Here is a 24,826-nt window from a genome sequence, read left to right on the forward strand (position 1 = left end):
ATGTGGCACAGTGGTTAGCACTGCGACTGCGGCGCTGAGGCCCCGGGTTCGATCCCGGCTCTGGGTCACTGTCCATGTGGAGTTTACACATTCTCCCCGTGTCTGTGTGGGTCTCACCCCCACAACCCAAAGATGTGCAGGTTGGGTAGATTGGCCATGCTAAATATCGACCACGCTAAATATTGACCCTTAATTGGAAAAAAATTATAATTGAGTACTCTAAATTTAAAAAAAAAAGTATGCTCAAGGCTGAGATAGGCAGATTTTTAATCAGTGAGGAATGGAAGGTTATGGGGAAAGCTGGAAAAGTGGCGTTGAGGATTGTATCAGATCAGTCTTGATCTCATTGAAGGGTGGACCAGACTCGATGGGCCGAATGGCGTACTTCTGTTCCTCCATCTTATGGTTATGGGCAGAAGGCTTCAGTGGTGTATAAACACTAGTATGGAGCTGGAGGGCCGAATGGCCCGATTCTGCGTTTCAAAGTCAGTGTAATTCACGGAATGCTCAGGATTCCTCCCACGCAATCATTATCTTTAACTGCTGGTTTTGAAGAGTAGAAAGAACACATGATGGATATCTCTGACCCTGGCTCAGTCATTCCACTCGCACCAGTCGATGTATCTTTAGGACAGACCCTGTTTGGGACTGTGTTTGAGCAGCTATTCATCGCAGGGAGGGGGAGTGAAAAAGGGGGAAAATCTGTACAGACTGTCTCGTTGATTATTGGGAAGTATGTTTCCCAGGGTGATTATTCGCTGAACCCTGTTTTAGAACATAGAACATAGAACATAGAACAGTACAGCACAGAACAGGCCCTTCGGCCCTCAATGTTGTGCCGAGCCATGATCACCCTACTCAAACCCACGTACCCCACCCTATACCCGTAACCCAACACCCCCCCCCCCCCCCCCCCCCCCCCCCCCCCTTAACCTTACTTTTTTTTAGGACACTACGGGCAATTTATCATGGCCAATCCACCTAACCCGCACATCTTTGGACTGTGGGAGGAAACCGGAGCACCCGGAGGAAACCCACGCACACACGGGGAGGACGTGTTTGTAATAAAATACATTTTTAAAAAAGGAGAGTGTTCACCCGGAAAAAAAAGAACAATGGGCTGGATTCTCCGTTTGGGAGACTAAGTCCCCACGCCGGAGTGAAAACAAAGAACAAAGAACAAAGAAAATTACAGCACAGGAACAGGCCCTTCGGCCCTCCCAGCCAGCGCCGATCCAGATCCTTTATCTAAACCTGTCTCCTATTTTCCAAGGTCTACTTCCCTCTGTTTCCCGCCCGTTCATATACCTGTCTAGATGCTTCTTAAATGATGCTATCGTGCCCGTCTCTACCACCTCCGCTGGCAAAGCGTTCCAGGCACCCACCACCCTCTGCGTAAAAAACTTTCCACGCATATCTCCCTTAAACTTTCCCCCTCTCACCTTGAAATCGTGACCCCTTGTAATTGACACCCCCACTCTTGGGAAAAGCTTGTTGCTATCCACCCTGTGCATACCTCTCATAATTTTGTAGACCTCAATCAGGTCTTCCCTCAACCTCCGTCTTTCCAACGAAGACAATCCTAATCTACTCAACCTTTCTTCATAGCTAGCACCCTCCATACCAGGCAACATCCTGGTGAACCTCCTCTGCACCCTCTCCAAGGCATCCACATCCTTCTGGTAATGTGGCGACCAGAACTGCACGCAGTATTCCAAATGTGGCCGGACCAACGTCCTATACTTTTACCAGGAAAACTGGCACAAAACAGCCTGCGATTCAGCGTTTTGCTGGGGGCTAGCAGGGAGGCAGTGCAGAGTTTGCAGCTGTAGCTGCTGATACGGCCGGGTCCGCGGCTGCACATGCTTCATGGCGGACTCAGCTCGCGGACCCTGTCCTTCGGCCATTCGCGCGCCCCGGTCCGCCCGCCCACAGTGCCCCCAGCCCCGAATGAAGTCTCCCGCCCGCCCGCGGATCGGCCCTCCCCAGACTGTGGTGGCACTGGCCTGAGTCCGCAGCCTCCCCGCTAAGTTCATGACGGGTGGGACCACACGTGTCCCACGCCCTCGGGAACTTGGCCAGTCGGGGATGCAGCGTCGTGGGACAGCCTCAGGCAATGCCTGGGAGTGGGCTGCTTTTCAGAAGGCGCGCATCGCGCCAGCGGCGCCGCCACCGATATTGGCATCGTCAGGGATGCTCCACCCCCTCGCCAAAGGCGATTTCGGCGTCGGGGAGCGGAGAACACAGCCCAACCTGTCTGGGTTCATGGAAGATGCCCCTTCATAGAACATAGAACAGTACAGCACAGAACAGGCCCTTCGGCCCTCGATGTTGTGCTGAACAATGATCACCCTACTCAAACCCACGTAACCCGTATACCCGTAACCCAACAACCCCCCCATTAACCTTACACTGCGGGCAATTTAGCATGGCCAATCCACCTAACCCGCACATCTTTGGACTGTGGGAGGAAACCGGAGCACCCGGAGGAAACCCACGCGCACACGGGGAGGACGTGCAGACTCCACACAGACAGTGACCCAGCCGGGAATCGAACCTGGGACCCTGGAGCTGTGAAGCATTGATGCTAACCACCATGCTACCGTGAGGCCCCCATGAGATGTGGACATCGCTGGCCAGGCCCAGCATTTATTGCCCATCCCCAACTGCCCTTCAGAATACCCAGCATCGGACTTGCTCTTGTAGCCACAGTATTTATGTGGCTGGGTCCAGTTCAGTTTCTGGTGAATAGTAACCGCCCCAGGATGTTGATAGTGGGGGATTCAGTGATGCTAATGCCATTGAATGTCTTGAGGAGACGGTTAGCTTCTCTCTTGTTGGAGGTGGCCATTGCCTTGCTCAGTTTGTGGGTTTCCCACGTCCGTGTTGCTAGTTGGCCAAAGTTGGTGGCTGCCTTTCCCACGCGTCTTCGTTTAAGAGACAGGTTGTCTGTCTCTGTCCATCCCAGGCAGTGGAACTGCCCAACTGCTTCCCGTGGGGTGATGTTGAGTCCGATCACAGCTGAAGGCACAACACCCTTTCCCATAGCGACAGTTTTCTTGGCACCGATGGTGAGGGAGAGCACGAGCCAAGCACGGGACGAAAGACCCATGAGCCTAAAAATAGGACCCGGGAAGAGGAAGCGAACGTTCTCTTGTTCTGCCAAATTTGCAGACGACGCAAAAATCGGGGGAAAGGCAAGTTGCTTGTGGGATACAAACAGTTTGCAAAGTGATTTGACAGGATAAGTTAGGGGGCAAAAGGGAACATAATGTGGGAAAATGTGAAGTTGTTCATTTTGGGACGGACATCAAAGGGACTTGTCCACGAAATACAGAAAGCTAGCACGTAGGTACAGCAGATAATCAGGAAGGGTGTGGTAGTATGACTAGGGAGATCATATGACCTTAGAACCAAGCTGCCATTGGTACAGCAGTCCCGCTGCCCATTGGCCCAGGCAAGTCATGTGCCTCTCTGCCAATTGGCTGTGGCTAGTCATGTGACTCCCCGCCGATTGGCCGAGAGGGTGGTAGCTCCGCCTCTCAAGGCGGGGTATAAAAGCTCGTACCATGCGGCTGTCGGCCTTTCCTTATACGACCACTGCCGGGCTCACATCTAGCTTATTAAAGCCTAATATTTGGATCCTCTCTACGACTCATGTCAGATTGATGGTACATCAAAGGGTAATGGAATGTTGGTGCTGATTTAAAGGGGTTGGAGTATAAGAGTCGGGAAGTCTTGCTGCAGCTGTACAGGGTGCTGGTGGGACCGCATCGGGAACAGTATTGGTTCCCTTATTTCAGGAAAGATATAACTTCATTGGAGAAGGTTCACTACATGATCCCTGGTATGGAGGGATTGAACAAAGGTTTAACAGGTTGGGACTCTACTCATTGGAATGGAGGGGATCTCATTGAAACATGGAATTCTTGAGGGGCTTGACAGGGTAAATGCTGAGAGGATGTTTCCCCTCACGGGAGAGTCTTGGACCAGAAGGCAGAGTCTCAGAATAAAGGGAGATGAGGAGGAATTTCTTCCCTCTGAAGGTTGTGAGTCTTTGGAACTCCGTGCCACAGAGAGCTGTGGGGGTAGCGTCCTTGTGTATATTTAAGGTTGAGAGAGACTCTTGATCGGTAAGGGGATCCAGGGTTATGGGGAAAAGGCAGGAAAGTGGAGGCGAGGAATGTCAGATCGGCCATGACCGTATTGAATAGCAGAGTAGGCTCGAGGGGCCGAATAGCCTAATCCTGCTCCTATGGTTTTAAAGCCCTCCATATTGGAGGTCAACATTCAAAAGGCAAACTCTCGCAAAATGAGACGAGCAATGGAAAAGTCAACAGACACACAACCTTTGGAGCTTTTGTTTTGTGGGGAAGATAGCAAAAACATGGTAGCACAAGTGGATAGCACTGTGGCTTCACAGCTCCAGGGTCCCAGGTTCGATTCCCCGCTGGGTCACTGTCTGTGCGGAGTTTGCATGTTCTCCCCGTGTCTGCGTGGGTTTCCTCCGGGTGCTCCGGTTTCCTCCCACAGTCCAAAGACGTGCAGGTTAGGTGGATTGGCCGTGACAAATTGCCCTTGGCGTCCAAAAAAGGTTGGGAGGGGTTATGGGGATAGGGTGGAAGTGAGGGCTTAAGTGGGTCGGTGCAGCCTCGATGGGCCGAATGGCCTCCATCTGCACTGTATGTTCTACGTTCTTGTTCTATATTGGCCTAGAGGTGTTTGGAATAGTCCTAAAGGAATGGAGCATGGCAAACTCTCCAACCCTCGCCAATAAAAGGATAAAGGAATAACACCAGGAAATTATAGGGCAATTAATCCCAATGAGGTTACATTTCTGGACTCCACAATACAGAATAAATTAGTGAATATTACAGGGAGCCTGGAGATAATTAGTCAGCACTTTTTTGCAAAGGGCAAATTGAGTTGATGCTCAAAGCTGACAGATAAAGGAAACAAAATTAATGAGAGCTGTTATCTTAGTGCTTTGGGATTTCCTGTGGCCCATCTAAACACAATTTTCCATTACAATGTTCAAGGACATTTTTAGACCTGGTTTAATAGACAGCCTCTTTCCCCATCCAGCCCTCCTCAGCAAACCAGGCAAAGGCTATTCTGGGGCTGCCATTTGCTCCACCACCCGCATCAGTTGCACCCCATGACACCAAATAGGAAGGCGGCTACACAATCTTATTCTGAGCACATCCAAATAACTGTTGTCATGTCCTAACCAACTCAATCCTAACTACCAGAAGGATGTGGAGGCTTTAGAGAGGGTGCAGAAGAGATTTACCAGGATGTTGCCTGGTATGGAGGGCATTAGCTACGAGGAGAGGTTAGATAAACTCGGTTTGTTCTCACTGGAACGACGGAGGTAGAGGGACGACCTGATAGAGGTCTACAAAAGTATGAGGGATATGTACAGAGTGGATAGTCCGAGGCTTTTTCCCAGGGTGGAAGAGTCAATTATTAGGGGACATAGGATTCAGGTGCGGGGGGGCAGAATTTAGAGATGTGAGAGGGAAGTGTTTTACACAGAGGGTAGTGGGTGCCTGGAACTCGCTGCCGGAGGTGGTGGAAGCAGATACGATAGTGACGTTTAAGGGGCGTCTTGACAAATACAGGAATAGGATGGGAATAGAGGGATACGGACCCAGGAAATGTAGAAGGCTGTAGGTTAGACGGGCAGCCAATCCATTTTTCCAATTAAGGGGCAATTTAGCGTGGCCAATCCACCTACCCTGCACATCTTTGGGTTGTGGGGGCGAAACCCACCCAGACACGGGGAGAATGTGCAAACTCCACACGGACAGTGACCCAGAGCCGGGATCAAACCTGGAACCTTGGCACAGTGCTACTAACTGCGCCACCGTGCTGCCCGTATTTAGATGGACACTTGCAATGCCAGGGCAGACAAGGCTATGGGCAAGTGCTGGAAAGCGGGATTAGAATAGTTATGTGGTTGTTTGTGACTGGTGCAGATGCAATGGGCCGAGGGGCCTATTCCGTGCTGTAAATCTCTATGATTCTAGGACTGTAAAGGGGAGGGCAGCCGCTGGTTCTCTGGGAGTTTGGTGACATTGACCTAACATTTTCACATCCTTCCTAAAGTGCAGTGTTCAGAACTGGACACAGTACTCCAGCCGAAACCAAATGACTCTTTTGTACAATTTAACATGTTTGCAGTCCAAAGATGTGCAGGTTGGGTGGATTGGCCATGAAAAATTGCCCTTAGTGTCCAAAATTCTATGATAAACCTAGGACAAAAGTTTGGCACAACATCGTGGGCCGAAGGGCCTGTTCTGTGCTGTATTTCTATTCTCTATTCTATTTGCTCTGGTACCCTATGCCTGACTGATAAAGCCTAGCGTGCTGCATGGATTATTCCCCGCTCCCTCAATCCCTCCTCCACCTTCCACCCAATTTCTTTCCGACATCTTTGAAGTGGACTTCAGACATAGGAACAGCTTCTTCCCCACAGCTACTAGACTCCTCAACGACTCCCCCTTGGACTGATCTGTTCCCTGTAAGAACCCTATTCACGGCGCCCTATGCTGCTCTTGTTTGGCCTTGTTCCACACTGTAACCAATCACTATTTGTTAATGCACCGCTGTAAATGTGCTCTGTCGATTATTGTTGGGCGTAAATTTGGGAGAAAATGTGAAAAGGAGAATTAAAAAATGAGGTCAAGGTGGCCCTTTTCTTTTAAAAAAAATATTTTTATTCTCCTCCATTTTCACATTTTCTCCCAAATTTACACCCAACAATAAACAATAATCAGTAACGGATGTAATGTCAATCCTCATCTCAACAACAACGATCCCATCCTCCTACCAAACAGCAGCCCGCATGAGCCACCCATAGTCACCATTAACACATACAGTCCCCCTCCCCCACCCCAATGTAATCCAATTGTCGAAAGTGCAGAATGAATCGTGCTCATGAATTGTAGAACCCCACCATCCTTCCCCTCAGTTCAAATTTGACCTTCTCAAGAGTCACGAATTCCAGCAGGTTCAGGGGAAATTCGTGGCCGGTTCGCCACGCCAGGGCACAGGGTGGGGAGGCTGCTCTCCATCCCAACAGGATCCGCCTTCGGGCGATCAACGAGGCTAGGTTTCCAACCCCGGCTGGTCCGACACCCCGAATATGGCCTCCTGAGGGCCCGGGTCCAGTTTCACGTGCACCACTTTAGAGATTACCCGAAACACCACCTTCCAGTAATCCTCCAGCTTTGGACAGGACCAAAAGATATGATCGTGGCTTGCACCCCCCCCCCCCCCCCCCCCCCCGCAATGTTCACACATATCTACCCCCTCAAAGAGCTGGCTCATCCTTGTACCTTGTTCTCTATACACCACCTTCACCATTAGAAAGAACAAAGATATTACAGCACAGGAACAGGCCCTTTGGCCCTCCCAGCCTGCGCCGATCCAGATCCTTTATCTAAACCTGTCTCCTATTTTCCAAGGTCTACTTCCCTATGTTTCCCGCCCGTTCATATACCTGTCCAGATGCTTCTTAAATGATGCTATCGTGCCCGCCTCTACCACCTCCGCTGGCAAAGCGTTCCAGGCACCCACCACCCTCTGCGTAAAAAACTTTCCACGCACATCTCCCTTAAACTTTCCCCCTCTAGGGCAGCACGGTGGCCTAGTGGTTAGCATAACCGTCTCACGGCGCTGAGGTCCCAGGTTCGATCCCGGCTCTGGGTCACTGTCCGTGTGGAGTTTGCACATTCTCCCCGTGTCTGCGTGGGTTTCGCCCCCACAACCCAAAAATGTGCAGAGTAGGTGGATTGGCCACGCTAAATTGCCCCTTAATAGAAAAAATAATTGGGTAATCTAAATTTATAAAAAAAAAACTTTCCCCCTCTCACCTTGAAATCGTGACCCCTTGTAACTGACACCCCCACTCTTGGGAAAAGCTTGTTGCTATCCACCCTGTCCATACCTCTCATAATTTTGTAGACCTCGATCAGGTCCCCCCTCAACCTCCGTCTTTCCAACGAAAGCAATCCTAATCTACTCAACCTCTCTTCATAGCTATCACCCTCCATACCAGGCAACATCCTGGTGAACCTCCTCTGCACCCTCTCCAAAGCATCCACATCCTTCTGGTAATGTGGCGACCAGAACTGCACGCAGTATTCCAAATGTGGCCAAACCAAAGTCCTATACAACTGTAACATGACCTGCTGACTCTTGTACTCAAACAACTGTAACATGACCTGCCCCTATAAAATTATGAGGGGCACAGACAGAGTGGATCGTCAGAGATTTTTCCCAGGGTAGAGGAGTCAATTACTATGGGGCATAGGTTTAAGGTGCGAGGGGCAAGGTTTAGAGATGTACGAGGCAAGTTTTTTACACAGAGGGTAGTGGGTGCCTGGAACTCGCTGCCGGAGGAGGGGGTGGAAGCAGGGACGATAGTGACGTTTAAGGGGCATCTTGACAAATACATGAATAGGATGGGAATAGAGGGATACGGACCCAGGGAGTGTAGAGATTTTAGTTTAGACGGGCAGCATGGTCGGCACGGGCTTGGAGGGCCGAAGGGCCTGTTCCTGTGCTGCAGTTTTCTTTGTTCTATTTGACTCAGTGAGCGAGCTTCGTGTCCCCTCTTGGGGGGAGTCACAATTTTACTTCTGGTCGTTTTCCAACTGCTTTGCATGTAGGTCGCTCACGCAATAATTTGTGCCGACACAGGCCTCAGCACAAACTGGCACATTCTGTTACGTTTAACACAAGTACCACTCGAGACTGTTAACCCAGATCAGAGCTCCCACCCCTCCCCTCCCAGCAAGAACGCATCGCAGGTTGATTTTGGCATTTCGGGGAGGAACAAAAAGCTACGGAACTGGGAAAACAAAGGCTTGGATGGTACTTTACTGCATCAGTTATTCTACCTTTGAACTGCAATGTATAAATAGCTCCCTCACCCCAGAGGCAGGAGGTGTGGTCTGAATGCTTAATCCAGATGTTGGCTGTGCCTCAATGAGTATTGTCTTACCCCAGTGTCTGAATCTGCGGGTTCCAGTCCTACGCCAAAGATTTAATTCAGGCTGATCCTCCAGTGCAGTATTCAAGGAGTGTTGGGTGGAGGTGTACAACAACAGGAGGGCCGGTTTAGCTCAGTGGGCTAGACAGCTGGTTCGTAATGCGGAGCGAGGCCATCGGCGCGGGTTCAATTCCCGGACCGGCTGAGGTTATCCATGAAGGCCCTCCAAGCCTTCTCAACCCTGCCCCTCAACCCGAGGTGTGGTGACCCTCAATCACCACCAGTCAGCTTTCCCCCACTCCAAGGGGAAAGCAGCCTTTGATCATCCAGGACTATGGCTGGTTTACTTACAACAACGGAGTGGTTACATAATTGGAGTAGTAACACAGAGGCCCACACCGAGTTTCAAAGTACAAATTGCACCAGGATATTTGAGGGAATTTAATATTCAATTTATATATAGAACCCATAGAAACGGTACTACACAGAAGATGACCATTCGGCCCATCTTGGCTGTGACAGCCAAATGACACCCCAGGTTCCCTTTTTAAAAAATAATAATTTAGATTACACTTTTTTCCCCCAATTAAGGGGCAATTTAAGAGTGACCAATCCACCTGCACATTTGATAGACCTCTATAAGATCACACCCAAGCCTCCTACTCTTCAGGGAAAAAAGTCCCAGTCTATCCAGCCTCTCCTTATAACTCAAACCATCAACTCCCAGTAGCATCCGTGGAAATCTTTTCCCCACTCTTCGAGTGTATACCGTATTCCAAGCGCGGCCTTGTGCAACTTCAGCAAGACGTCCCAACTCCTGTATTCAATGTTCTGACCGACGAAACCAAATGAACCTTCTTCACCACCCTGTCCACCTGCGACTCCACCCTCACGGAGCTATGAACCTGTACCCCTAGATCTCTTTGTTCTGTAACTCTCCCCAACTCCCGTCCATTAACTGAGTAGGTCCTGCCCCAATTCGATCTACCAAAATGCATCACTTCACGTTTATCCAAATTAAACTCCATCTGCCATTCATCGGCCCACTGGCCCAATTGGTCAAGATCCCGTTGCAATCCTAGATAACCTTCTTCACTGTCCACTATGCCACCAATCTCGGTGTCCTCTTCACAATTTACAACAGTCCCAAGTTTTGTATCATCTGCAAACTTTGAAACTGTCCCCTGCACAGCAAGACCTCGATCAATAATATATATTGGAAGAGCAAAAGGTCTCAATACTGACCCCTGGGGAGCTCCACCACCAACCTTCCTCCAGCCCCAAAAATATTACTCTCTGCTTCCTATTCAGCCAATTTTGTATCCACTTTGTTCCTATCCCTTTTATTCCATGAGCTATAACTTCTCACAAGTCTGTCGTGTGGCACTAGATTGAATGTCTTCTGAAAGTCCATGTACACCACATCAACAACACTACCCTCATCGACCCTTTCTATTACCTCCTCAAAAAGCTCCAGAAAGTTAGTTAAATACGATTTCCCCTTTGGAAATCCTAAATCAACCCTATAATCCTAGGGGCTGGTTTAGCTCACTGAGCTAAATCGCTGGCTTTTAAAGCAGACGAAGCAGGCCAGCAGCACGGTTCGATTCCCATACCAGCCTCGCCGGACAGGCGCCGGAATGTGGCGACTAGGGGCTTTTCACAGTAACTTCATTGAAGCCTACTCGTGACAATAAGCGATTTTCATTTTGCCTTGAGACTATTAATCCTATCCCAAATAATTGTTTCTGGAAGCTTGCCCACCACTGATGTTAAGCTGACTGATCTGTAATTGCTGGGATTACCCTTACAACCTTTTGTTTGAACAAGGGTGCAACATTTGCAATTCTCCAGCCTACCAGCACCTCTCCTGGGTCTGAAGATGACTGGAGGATTATGCCCCGTGCCCCTGCAATTTCCATTCTCGCTTCCTTCAGTAACCCCCCTGGATGCATTTCATACGCTCCTGGTGCCATGTCAACTTCTTCCCCCTTATCAAATCTGAACACCTCGAGGGACAAAGCCTCCTTGTCTGTCACCATGTCCTGGGCAGCACCTAGCCCCTTGGTAAAGATGGTTGGAGTGTTCATTTAATACCTCAGCCATCTCCCCCGCCTCCATATGTAAATCCCCTTTTAGGTACCAAAGTGGCCATTCCTTTAACCTCCTTTTTACTATTTATATAAATTGCCCCTTAGCAGGTTAGGTAAGGCTATGGGGATAGGTAGGGTGCTTTATCAGAGGGCTGAATGGCCTCCTTCTACACTGCAGGGGGTCAAATACGCCGATGGAAGACTTTGGGATTCCCCTTTATGTCGGCCAGTCTTTTCTCATTATCCCTCTTTGCTTCTCTAATGAGCTTTTTTAAACCTCCCCTTTGAACCTTCTTCATTCCTTTGGTTCTCCACTGTATTTTCTGCCTGACACAAGCACACATTTTCTTCCTTATCTTAATTTTGGTCTTCTTTTTTCATCCAGGGAGCTCTGGAATTGTTGGCCTTCATTATCTTTTAAGGGAATATACCTCGACACCATTTGTGTTTTGAAAGTAGCCCATTCCTCAGCTTTCCCCGTTAACCCGTCATCCCAATCTATCCGGAGCCAGTTCCATCCTTGCCCCCATTGAAATTGGCTCACCCCACCAGTTAATTATTCCTACTCTGGATTGTCTCTTCTTTTTTATTCATGGTTACTGGGCCAGCAGCTATTGCCCTTGAACTGAGTGACGTGCTCGGCCATTTCAGAGTATTTTAATAGTCAACCAATAGGCCGCTGCCTCCCCACCTAAGGTTTAGGTTCATCTTAAACTTCACGATACAATGATCACTGTCTCCAAAATCTTCCCTCACTGACACTTGTTTTACTTTTGCTTACTTGAACAAAACTTTGGCAGTTAACTGTTCCCTGGTGCATTCTCCAAAGCCACCTCTCTACCAAACTAGTCCTTACCAACCAATCAGCACTGAAGGACCGGGTCTAACAGTGCGTCCTTTCTTTCCTGGATATTAAGGATCACATGACACTCTTCAAAGAAGAGGGATCTCCAGGAATCCTGGCTAACATCTCCTTAGATCAATACCAACAGATCCCCAGTCACATGTATAAATTGGCTGATGAGATTGGCTACTGTTCCAAAGTGGCTTCACTCGAACAGTGATTGATTGGCCACAAAGTGCTTTGGAATTGATGTCAGGACTTTGGTGTTGTGTCAGTGTTCTGGTCTCCAATTTACAAAAAGCACTGGAAAAAGTGCAATACAAAGATTGACAAGGATGGCGCCTGAACTGAGTGGCCATAACAATCATGACTTAACAAACAAAAGCCAAGCTTTTCCATACATTGAATCAGGCAGGTCGACTCTGATTGATCAAGACATTGCCGTGAGGAATGAACCAGGGAATGGCTGTCTTCCAAGCTTTGGTTTACTTGAACTAAAGCTTGGCAGTTGACTGTTCCCTGATGCATTCTTCAAAGCCATCTCTCTACCAAGCTAGTCCCACTGGCAAATCAATCAGCCCTCTTTTCTCCATGCTGTATAAATTGTTGTCCCCTTTACTATTGGTGTTATTGTGAATCTGATCCTGTAAGTGCAAGATGAAAAGTTTCGACAGCATGTCCCAATTTTCAGCGATTCTCAAGTTCTGAACTATTGGCAGACATGATGCAAATAACTTCTCAATGCTTAATTGATTGTTATGATTTTTAAATTTAGCATGCCCAATTCTTTTTTCCCAAATGAAATGAAAAATGAAAATCGCTTATTGCCACAAGTAGGCTTCAAATGAAGTTACTGTGAAAAGACCCTAGTCTCCACATTCCGGCGCCTGTTCAGGGAGGCTGTTACGGGAATCGAACCCGTGCTGCTGGTCTGCTTTCAAAGTCAGCAATTTAGCCCTGTGCTAAACAGGGGCGATTTAGCGTGGCCAATCCACCTACCCTGCACATCTTTGGGTTGTGGGGGTGAAACCCACGCAGACACGGGGAGAAGGTGCAAACTCCACACGGACAGTGGCCCAGAGCCGGGATCGAACCCGGGGCCTCAGCACCACCGTGCTCATAGAATTTACAGTGCAGAAGGAGGCGATTCGGCCCATCGAGTCTGCACCGGCCCTTGGAAAGAGCACCCACCTAAGCCCACACCTCCACCCTATCCCCGTAATCCCACCTCACCTTTTGGACACTAAGGGGCAATTGATCACGGCCAATCCACCTAACCAACGCGTCTTTGGATCGTGGGAGGAAACCGGAGCACCCAGAGGAAACGCACGTAGACACGGGGAGAACGTGCAGACTCTGCACAAACAATAACCCAAGCCGGGAATCGAACCTGGGACCCTGGAGCTGTGAAGCAACAATGCTAACCACTGTGCTACCGTGCCGCCCTGATTCTAATTAAATTGACGGTATTAAAACCAAAAATAACCAACATTTACTGCCTCAAAATGCTCGCTCCAATCTCACCAGTTTTCTTTCGCCCTCTGTGGACATTCTCTGTGTCTCTGATTCTATCCCACATCAGCCAGAGCAGAGCAGGCTTAACTGGGAGCTTTCCCGTTCAAATGTAGACGGGGACTCTGCACTACGGAGGCCACGGAGTACTGGGCTGTGGGCACCAGATATTTCTGTGGCTCAGGTACAATACGTCATACAGCAGTTACTCAACGTGTTCTTCATGACTGAGTTTGTCAGCCCCCCCCCCCCCCCCCCCCACACACCTTTGCAGAGGCCAAGCAAAAAAATCTGCTCATGTTCCTCAGGATAGAGTCACTCCGGAGACACATTAATGGGTCAGTATTTGTGGTCAAGTCAGAGAAATGGAGAGAGCGAGTGGGTGTGGGTGAGGAGAGAGGCAGGGAGACAGTGAGGGGGGGTTAGCGGGAGCAAAGGCCTGGGGGGAGCAGGTGGAAAAACCAGGGGGTTGGGGAAAGAGAGCAATGGGGTAAAGGGGAAAGTAAGTGGAGTGTGGGCGAATGGTTTGGGGGAGAGCAAGTGGGGGTGGGAGAGGAGAGAGTAAGAGGGTTAAGGGGAAGAGCAGGGGGTGTGAGATAGAGGGGGAGAGAGTGAAGGAGTGAGTGAGTGACAGCGAAGGAGTGAGTGAGTGAGAGTGAAGGTCGGACAAGGGGACGGGGTAGGACGGACGAGGGGACGGGGACGGTCAGACAAGGGGACGGGGACGGTCGGACAAGGGGACGGGGTGGGACGGACAAGGGGACGGGGAAGGACGGACAAGGGGATGGACGGACAAGGGGACTGGGAAGTTCGGACAAGGGGACGGGGAAGGACGGACAAGGGGACGGGGAAGGACGGACAAGGGGACGGGGTAGGACGGACAAGGGGACTGGGGACGGTCGGACAAGGGGACGGGCTAGGTCGGACAAGGGGACGGCGGAGGTCGGACAATGGGACGGGGAAGGTCAGGCAAGGGGACGGGGAAGGTCGGACAAGGGGACTGGGTAGGACGGACAAGGGGACGGGGTAGGACGGACAAGGGGACGGGGAAGTTCGGACAAGGGGACGGGGAAGGACGGACAAGGGGACGGGGAACGTCGGACAAGGGGACGGGGAAGGTCGGACAAGGGGACGGGGAAGGTCGGACAAGGGGACGGGGAAGGTCGGACAAGGGGACGGGGAAGGTCGGGCAAGGGGACGGTCGGACAAGGGGACGGGGAAGGTCGGACAAGGGGACGGGGAAGGTCGGACAAGGGGACGGGGAAGGTCGGACAAGGGGACTGGGGACGGTCGGACAAGGGGATGGGGAAGGTCGGACAAGGGGACGGGGAAGGACGGACAAGGGGACGGGGTAGGACGGACAAGGGGACGGGGTAGGACGGACAAGGGGACGGGGAAGGACGGACAAGGGGACGGGGTAGGACGGACAAGGGGACGGGGTAGGACGGACAAGGGGGTGGGGTAGGACGGACAAGGGGACGGGGAAGGACGGACAAGGGAACGGGGAATGACGGACAAGGGGACTGGGGACGGTCGGACAAGGGGACGGGGAAGGACGGACAAGGGGACGGGGAATGACGGACAAGGGGACTGGGGACGGTCGGACAAGGGGACGGGGTAGGACGGACAAGGGGATGGGGAAGGACGGACAAGGGGATGGGGAAGGTCGGACAAGGGGACTGGGGACGGACGGACAAGGGGACGGGGAAGGTCGGACAAGGGGACGGGGTAGGTTGGACAAGGGGTCGGGGTAGGATGGACAAGGGGTCGGGGAGAGTGCGATGTGATGGTGAAGGCAGAGTAGAGAGGTCGGGTTTGAATAGGTGGTGTAGGGAGAGAGGAGGGAGCTGAGGGATAGTGGAGTGAGGGTGGTAGAGACCGAGAGAGAGTGGAGGAAAATAATTGAAATGCTGCGAGATAACAGGAATCAGCTAAGGGGTGTAGGCGAGCGAGAATGACAGACGGAGCTAATGCAATGCAGCCAGACAGATCCATCATCAGTGAGTCACCATTATTGGGAAGCTCCTGACGCTAAAAATATTTGTTGTTCAACAGGCATCAGATTCTTGCTCCCACTGTGAAACGCAGGCCAGAACCCTCACTCAAAGCAGCAAGACATTGTCAGTTTAATATCACCCACACATTAGTGTTTGAGAAAAATCCACAATCTGGCAGCACAGTCGGATGGAAGTTTCTCCACAAAGACCATTTTGATTAACGTTTGAAAGGAATGATGCAAAAAATAAAATCATTATTGGTTGTCACATGAGCCAAGGACAGGATTGTCCATTCAGCACCTCCAGCCCGTATTGAAGAGACTATTCACGGGTAGTGGGCGTCGCTGGCTAGGTCAGTGTTTGTTGTCCATCCCTAATTGCCCCTCGAGAAGGTGGGGGGTGAGTTACCTTCTTGAACCCGCTGCAGTCCGCATGGTGTAGGTACACCCACTGTGCTGTTAGGGAGGGAGTTCCAGGGTTTTGACCCAGCGGCAGTGAAGGAACGGCCGGTATATTTCCAAGTCGGGGTGGTGAGTGACTTGGAGGGGAGCCTCCAGGTGGTGGGGTTCCCAGGTATCTGCTGCCCTTGTCCTTCTAGATGGTAGTGGTCGTGGGTTTGGAAGGTGCTGCCTAAGGAGCCTTGGTGAGTTCCAGCCGTGCATCTTGTAGATGGTACACACGGCTGCTACGTCGGTGGTGGAGGGAGTGAATGTCTGTGGAAGGGGGAGCAATCAAGCGGGGCTGCTTTGTCCTGGATGGTGTTGAGCTTCTTGAGTGTTGTTGGAGCTGCGCTCATCCAGGCAAGTGGAGAGTATTCCATCACACTCCTGACTTGTGCCTTGCAGATGGTGGACAGGCTTTGGGGAGTCAGGAGGCGAGTTATTCACTGCTAGAGGTTATTCAGGAAGGCCCCACTTTCTCAACCTTGCCTGAGATGTGGTGATCCTTGGGTTAAATCACCACCAGTAAGCTCTCCCCCCTCAAAAGGGGAAAGCAGCTGATGGACATCTGGGACTATGGCGATTTGATACCTGACCTATTCACTGCAGTGCATCCAGCAACGAGCATTTAGAATGCTGACTCCAAAAATAATTGGGAGTTAGGGTAGCACGGTGGCGCAGTGGTTAGCACTGCTGCATCGCGACGCCAAGGATCCGGGTTCGATACCGGCCCAGGGTCACTGTGGCGCAGTGGTTAGCACTGCTGCGTCACGACGCCAAGGATCCGGGTTCGATACCGGCCCAGGGTCACTGTGGCGCAGTGGTTAGCACTGCTGCGTCACAACGCCAAGGATCCGGGTTCGATTCCGGCCCAGGGTCACTGTGGCGCAGTGGTTAGCACTGCTGCGTCACAACGCCAAGGATCCGGGTTCGATACCGGCCCAGGGTCACTGTGGCGCAGTGGTAAGCACTGCTGCGTCGCGACGCCAAGGACCCGGGTTCAATCCCGGCTCTGGGTCACTGTCCGTGTGGAGTTTGCACATTCTCCCCGTGTCTCTGCGTGGGTCTCACCCCCACAGCCCAAAGATGTGCAGGTCAGGTGGTCCATGCTAAATTGCCCCTTAATTGGGGAAAACAAAACAGTTGGGTATCCTAATTTATTAAAAAAAAACAATTGGGATTCAGCAAAAAAAGAAGATATTTCTAGAAAGAGGGTGCATCAGTGAAAAACCTTGGAGGATGGCTACGGACTTGGTGGAAACACACACTCAATAAGAGCCACCTGGTGACCAGAGGCTGACATTACACCGTGACAGTTGACATAGTAAAATTGAATTGAGGCAATGCCTGAAGACAGGAAATCAAAGCTCACTTCATGATTTTTAATAATAAAGAAATGATGGGCTGATTGGCAACGTGACTTTCCCAAGGGCTACACTGACAGTCTAGCTCAGGACCACACAGCTCCGGAAACTTCCATCTGCATTGTTCATCATCAAAACACATCCATTCTTGCGTTTATCCCGAATAGTCCATGACTCAACAGCCAATCCCTTTGCACAAAGTGATGCCACAGAGATTATGCACTGAAAATCTCACAACTGATGATCGATCAATCGATATCTGATTTCTCCCGTTAACACGGCTGTCACACATAGTCTCAGTGACAATCTCCATCCCTCACTCTCCCCCACCCTCACTCTCCCCTCCTCCCCCTTCCTCCCTACTCTCCTATCCCACACTCCCCCTCCCTCCCTCCCTCACTCTCCCCCACCCTCTCCTCTCCTCCCCTTCCTCCCTACTCTCCTCTCCCACACTACCCACTCCCTCTCCTCTCCCACACTCCCCCCTCCCCTCCCACGCTCTCCCCCCACCCTCACTCCTCTCCCTCCCTCCCTATTCTCCTCTCCCACACTCCCTCTCCTCTCCCACACTCTCCCCCTCCCTCCCCTCCCTCCCCTCTCCCCCACCCTCACTCTCCTCTCCTCCCCACTCTCTATCCCACACTCCCCCTCCCTCACTCTCCCCCACCCTCACTCTCCCCTCCTCCCCCTTCCTCACTCTCCCCCACCCTCACTCTCCCCCACCCTCATTCTCCCCTCCTCCCCTTCCTCCCTACTCTCCTATCCCACACTCCCCCTCCCTCCCTCCCTCCCTCACTCTCCCCACCCTCACTCTCCCCTCCTCCCCCTTCCTCCCCCTCTCCCCCACCCTCACTCTCCCCTCCTCCCCCTCCCTCCCTTCCTCACTCTCCCCCACCCTCTCCTCTCCCTCCCCATTCCTCCCTACTCTCCTATCCCACACTTCCCCTCCCCTCCCTCACTCTCCCCCACCCTCACTCTCCCCTCCTCCCCCTCCCTCACTCTCCCCCACCCTCTCCTCTCCCCTCCTCCCCCTTCCTCCCCCTCCCTCCCTCCCTCACTCTCCCCCACCCTCTCCTCTCCCCTCCTCCCTACTCTCCTATCCCACACTCCCCCTCCCTCCCTTCCTCACTCTCCCCCACCCTCTCCTCTCCCCTCCTCCCCTTCCTCCCTACTCTCCTATCCCACACTCCCCCTCCCACGCTCTCCCCCACCCTCTCCTCTCCCCTCCCTCCCTATTCTCCTCTCCCACACTCCCCCCTCCCTCTCCTCTCCCACACTCCCCCTCCCTCTCCTCTCCCACACTCCCCCCTCCCTCTCCTCTCCCACACTTTCCCCCCTCCCTCTCCTCTCCCACACTCCCCCCCCCTCTCCTCTCCCACACTTTCCCCCTCCCTCCCCTCTCCCACACTCTCCCCCTCCCTCTCCTCTCCCACACTCCCCCCCTCCCTCTCCTCTCCCACACTCCCCCCTCCCTCTCCCCTCCCACACTCTCCCCCTCCCTCTCCCCTCCCGCACTCTTCCCCCCTCCCCTCTCCCACACTCTCCCCCTCCCTCCCCTCTCCCACACTCTCCCCCTCCCTCCCCTCTCCCACCCTTCCTTCCTCTCCACTCCCCCCTCCCTCCTCTCCCCCTCCCTCCCCTTCCTTTCCTCTCCCCCTCCTCTCCCACACTCTCCCCCTCCCCTCTCCCACACTCTCCCCCTCCCTCTCCTCTCCCACACTCTCCCCCTCCCTCTCCTCTCCCACCCTCTCCCCCTCCCTCCCCTCTCCCACGCTCCCCCTCCCTCCCCTCTCCCACGCTCCCCCTCCCTCCCCTCTCCCACACTCTCCCCCTCCCTCCCCTCTCCCACACTCTCCCCCTCCCTCCCTCTCCCACACTCTCCCCCTCCTTCTCCTCTCCCACACTCTCCCCTCCCTCTCCCCTCCCACACTCCCCCTCCCTCTCCTCTCCCACACTCTCCTCCTCCCTCTCCTCTCCCACTCTCCCCTCCCTCTCCCCTCCCACACTCTCCCCCTCCCTCTCCTCTCCCACACTCTCCCCCTCCCTCTCCTCTCCCACACTCTCCCCCTTCCTCCCCTCTCCCCCTCCTTCTCCTCTCCCACACTCTCCCCTCCCACCCCTCTCCCCCTCCCTCCCCTCTCCCCCCCTCTCCCCTCCCTCCCCTTCTCCTCTCCCCTCCCTCTTCTCTCCCTCTCCTCCTCCCTCTCCTCTCCCTCCCTTCCCTCCCTCTCCTCTCCTCCTCCCTCCCCTCCCTCTCCTCTCCTCCTCCCTCCCCTTCTCTCCCCCTCCCTCTTCTCTCCCTCTCCTCTCCCCTCCTCTCCTCTCCCCCTCCCTCTCCTCCTCCCTCTCCTCTCCCCCTCCCCCTCCCCCCTCCCTCCCCCTCCCTCTCCTCTCCCCTCCCCCCCCTCTCCACTCTCCTCTCCCCTCCCACACTCTCCCCCTCCCTCCCTCTCCCCCTCCCTCCCTCTCCTCCCCCTCCCTCCCCTCTCCCACACTCCCCCCTCCTTCCCTCTCCTCTCCACTCTCCTCTCCTCTCCCCTCCCGCCCCCCTCTCTGTGTCTTCCACACACTCTCTCCTCCCCCTACCTTCCCGCCCCCTCCCACCCCGACCGTGGAGGAACACAGCACACGCGGGTCTCCAATGCGCCTGGTCCTGAGGCAATGATGTTTGCCGGAGGGGAAAGGAGGGGATGGAGAGAGTTGCTGCTGTCCACAACCCCCCGGACATCCTCAAGCCTTTCACAGACAATGAAATGCTTTTAGAAGTGTAGTCACTGTTGTAGCGCAGCAGCCAATGGGGTGGGGGGGTGGGGGGGGGGGGGAGACAGTCCTGTGTCTGTTTGACACGGTGCCGGGGCATCTACCCGAGAGGGCTGGCGCAGCCTCACACAGCTCAATATCACATCCGAAAGACAGCACCTCCGACAGTGCAGCACCCCCCCCCACCCGCCCTCCTTCCCTCAGTGCTGCAACTGGGAGTGTCAGCAGGAAATAAAGAGAGGCAGAGTTCTCCCTCAACCCGGGGGGGGGGGCATCGCCCACCTACCCACCCAGGTACATCCGCAGGGCACAAAGGGGCTTTGGGAATGGGAGCTGTAAAAAGAGATGCAATGGTTAACACACACACACTCTCTCACACCCCCACATACACACACACTGTCACACCCCCACATACATACACACGCACACACTGTCATAGACATACACACAGACACACACACACACTCTCACACCCCCACATACACACACACTGTCACACCCCCACATACATACACACGCACACACTGTCATAGACATACACACAGACACACACACACACTCTCTCACACCCCCACATACACACACGCGCACACAGTCATAGACATATACACAGACACACACACACACTGTCATAGACACACACACACAGACACACACACACACTCTCACACCCCCACATACACACACACGCACACAGTCATAGACACACACACAGACACACACACACTCTCACACCCCCACATACATACACGTGCACACACTCTCACACCCCCACATACACACACGCGCACACACTGTCATAGACATACACACAGACACACACACAGACATAGACACGCACACAGACTCTCTCTCTCACACCCCCACATACACACACGTGCACACACTGTCATAGACATACACACAGACACATACACATAGACACACACACTTTCTCTCTCACACACATATACATAGACATACACACACACACAGAGACACATACACAGACACACAGACTCTCTCTCTCGCACACATATACATAGACATACACACACAGAGACACATACACAGACTCTCTCTATCGCACACGCACACTCTGTCACACCCCCACACACATACACGCGCACACACTGTCATAGGCACACACACACACAGACACATAGACACACACCGACATAGACACACACTCTCTCTCTCTCAGACACACACATACACGCCCACACATATACACAGACACACACACATACATAGACACAGACACATATACACAGACACACACACATACATAGACACAGACACATATACACAGACACACAATTCCCATATCAAATGGCCCTTTTCTCGGGCATTTGTGAAGCGGAATGTATTCAGTGCCAGCCACCCAGTGATGGGAGGAAGCTGCTCCCCACTTTGAGAATGAGCACAAGAACAAACCACACACACACACACACACACACACAATACCAACTGGAATTTCCACCATCATAATGTACAAACCCCAATGATTATCAGCTCAGCAGCAACAAATGCCCGAGAAACACACCTTACGTTGTCCGCGGGATATCTGAGAGACGGTGTCCTGCTCCTGTATTGTTCTGCAGTGGGCTGGCCAGCTGCTATTTTCCTGAACATTAATTCTCTGTCTGGAAAGTGACAGATTCTAGCCCCACCCTTCTTTAATGACAGCACTGCAGGCTGTCAATCATCTGCTGGGGGTGGTGGGGGTGGTGGGGGGGGGGGGGAGACCGAATGGGCGGGGCTTTGACTGGGGCAACTTAAAGGGCAACTCCATTCGACTGGGCAAGTTAAAGGGCAACTCCACTTTCCGTATGTTTGAAAGGAGAAATGAAAATCGCTTATTGTCACGAGTAGGCTTCAATGAAGTTACTGTGAAAAGCCCCTAGTCGCCACATTCCGGCGCCTGTCCGGGGAGGCTGGTACGGGAATCGAACCGTGCTGCTGGCCTGCTTGGTCTGCTTTAAAAGCCAGCGATTTAGCCTGGTGAGCTAAACCAGAGGGGGGGGGGTCAATTCGGCCGATGCAATTACCACCCCTCCCTTCCCCACCGCTCCCCTCTCCTGCTGGGGTACGATTCTGCCTTCTCAAGCCAGACGCCGGTCCTTCCTGCATGGCCGCAGGCCGTCGAAAAGACTCGGAGACGTAAAGGGGGCGGGCACGGTGGCGCAGTGGTTAGCACTGCTGCCTCACAGCTCCGAGGCCCCGGATTCGATCCCGGCCCCAGGGTCACTGTGTGGAGTTTGCACATTCTCCCCGTGTCTGTGTGGGTCTCACCCCCACAACCCTAAGATGTGCAGGGTAATTGGATTGGAGACACTAAATGTAGAAATAAAATGAATTGGGTACACTGCACCACCTCTCCAGGCAGGCAACCCATCTGGTGCCATTCCGCCCGGTTAGGAGTCACCCCCCCCCCCCCCCCCCCCCCCCAAACAACCAGCAGGAGTGCAGGAGAGTCACAGTGAAACACTGGGTTGTAAAGGTCACACACATCAACATGTTTTTCCAGTTACAATTTTCCCACGAGGCAGGTTTTCAAAAATGTATTCTTCCACGGGCCGTGGGTGTCACCGGCTGGGCCAGCATTTATGGCCCATCCCTAATTGCCCTTGAACTGAGTGCCTCACTCAGCAATGGGCGGCACGGTAGCACAGTGATTAGCATTGCTTCTTCCTTAAATAACAGAGCAACACCACCTCCCTTACCATCCACTCTGTAATTTACAATTTACATTGATTATTTGGAGTTGGGGACCAAGGGCAATGTGTCCAAGTTTGCAGATGACACTAAGATGAGTGGTAAAGCGAAAAGTGCAGAGGATACTGGAAGTCTGCAGAGGGATTTGGATAGGTTAAGTGAATGGGCTTGGGTCTGGCAGATGGAATACAATGTTGACAAATGGAATAACAATGTTATCCATTTTGGTAGGAATAACAGCAAACGGGATTATTATTTAAACGATAAAATATTAAAGCATGCCGCTGTTCAGAGAGACTTGGGCGTGCTAGTGCATGAGTCACAGAAGGTTGGTTTACAAGTGTTTCTTCACAGCGCTAGGAACCCGGGTTCGATTCCCGGCTTGGGTCACTGTCTGTGCGGAGTCTGCACGTTCACCCCGCGTCTGCGTGGGTTTCCTCCGGGTGCTCCGGTTTCCTCCCACAGTCCAAAGACGTGCAGGTTAGGTGGATTGGCCGTGCCAAATTGCTTTCATGTCCAAAAAGGTTCGGCGGGGTTGCTGGGTTACGGGAATAGGATGGAGGTGTGGGTTTAGATGGGGTGCTCTTGCCAAGGGCTGGTGCAGACTTGACAGGCCGAATGGCCTCCTGGTGCACTGTAAATTCTCTGATTTCAGAGGGTAATTAAGAGTCAACCACATCGCTGTGGGTCTGGAGTCACATGTAGGCCAGACCAGGTAAGGACGGCAGATTTCCTTCCCTAAAGGACATAAGTGAACCAGATGGGGTTAATCGACAGTCAATCCAACACTTGTTAAATTTAAATTCCCTGCAGCTGATGTGGGATTTGAACCCATGCCCCCGAGCATTCGTCTGGATCTTCATTATGAGAATCATAGAATCCCTACAGCACAGGAGGCCATTCGGCCCATCGAATCTGAGTGGACCCAGCGAAAGAACACCCCACCCAGGCCCAAACCCCACCCTATCCCCGTAACCCCACTTATCCTTTGGACACCAAGGGCAATTGATCATGGCCAAGATCATTTCCAAGATGGCGCCGGAGCGAGGCGACTCTCTCCGAGCTCTCTCCAACAGATCCACTTTTTACTTCTTATACTTGTTCTAATTTTTAAAAAATTAATTCTAAAGCTATCATTATTACTAACCCCTCTCTTTTATCTTCTCTTGCAGGCTTGAGCATCCTCCGAGGCCCCTTGAAGCCGATGCCAGTGCTTATGTAGTTATTGTGTATGCTGTGTTGCCCTATTATGTATTTTCTTTTATTCCCATGTACTGAATGATCTGCTGAGCTGCTCGCAGAAAAATACTTTTCACTGTACCTCGGTACACGTGGCAGTAAACAAATCCCATCCAATCCAAACCAATCCACCTAACCCACACATCTTTGGACTGTGGGAGGAAACCGGAGCACCCGGAGGAAACCCACGCAGACGCGGGGTGAACGTGCAGACTCCGCACAGACAGTGACCCAAGCCGGGAATCGAACCCGGGTTCCTAGCGCTGTGAAGAAACAGTGCTAACCACTGTGCTACATAGAACATAGAACATGCAGTGCAGGAGGCCATTCAGCCCATCGAGTCTGCACCGACCCACATTAAGCCCTCACTTTCACCCTATCCCCGTAACCCAATAACCCCACCTAACCTTTTTGGACACTAAGGGCAATTTATCATGGCCAATCCACCTACCTGCACGCCTTTGGACTGTGGGAGGAAACCGGAGCCCCCGGAGGAAACCCACGCAGACACGGGGAGGACGTGCAGACTCCGCACAGACAGTGACCCAGCGGGGAATCGAACCTGGGACCCTGGCGCTGTGAAGCCACAGTGCTATCCACTTGTGCTACCGTGCTGCCCTCTCTCTCTCGCCGTTTTTATTATTAATCATGTAACCATTCGCCAGGAGCCAGTCTCGTGGCGCAGTGGGTTAGCGGCTCTGCCTCTGAGTCAGCAGCTCCGTGTTCGAGTCCCGCCCCAGGACTTAAGTGTCCGAGGAAGGTGGGTTCATAATGCAGCCAATGCAGCATAATGCAGCAGGGTAGCATGGTGGTTAGCATAAATGCTTCACAGCTCCAGGGTCCCAGGTTCGATTCCCGGCTGGGTCACTGTCTGTTCGG

At 52.6% G+C, this 24,826-nt stretch overlaps 1 protein-coding gene across 3 annotated transcripts in view; it reads right to left on the reverse strand.

Annotated features, from left to right (window-relative positions):
- The window catches only part of csdc2a (cold shock domain containing C2, RNA binding a), a 71,532-nt gene that overhangs the window by 27,500 nt on the left and 19,206 nt on the right, over positions 1-24,826 (reverse strand). The window contains exon 1 of one of the 3 annotated variants that reach the window (XM_038783888.1): positions 21,537-21,669. The exons of the other annotated variants lie outside the window; for them this stretch is intronic. The gene's annotated coding sequence lies outside the window, so the exon portion shown is untranslated. Of the gene's footprint in view, positions 1-21,536; positions 21,670-24,826 lie in introns of those variants that run through there. 3 annotated transcript variants of the gene reach the window in all.

The sequence above is a fragment of the Scyliorhinus canicula genome, chromosome 23, assembly GCF_902713615.1.
Source record: "Scyliorhinus canicula chromosome 23, sScyCan1.1, whole genome shotgun sequence".
Classification (NCBI taxonomy): Eukaryota; Metazoa; Chordata; class Chondrichthyes; order Carcharhiniformes; family Scyliorhinidae; genus Scyliorhinus; species Scyliorhinus canicula.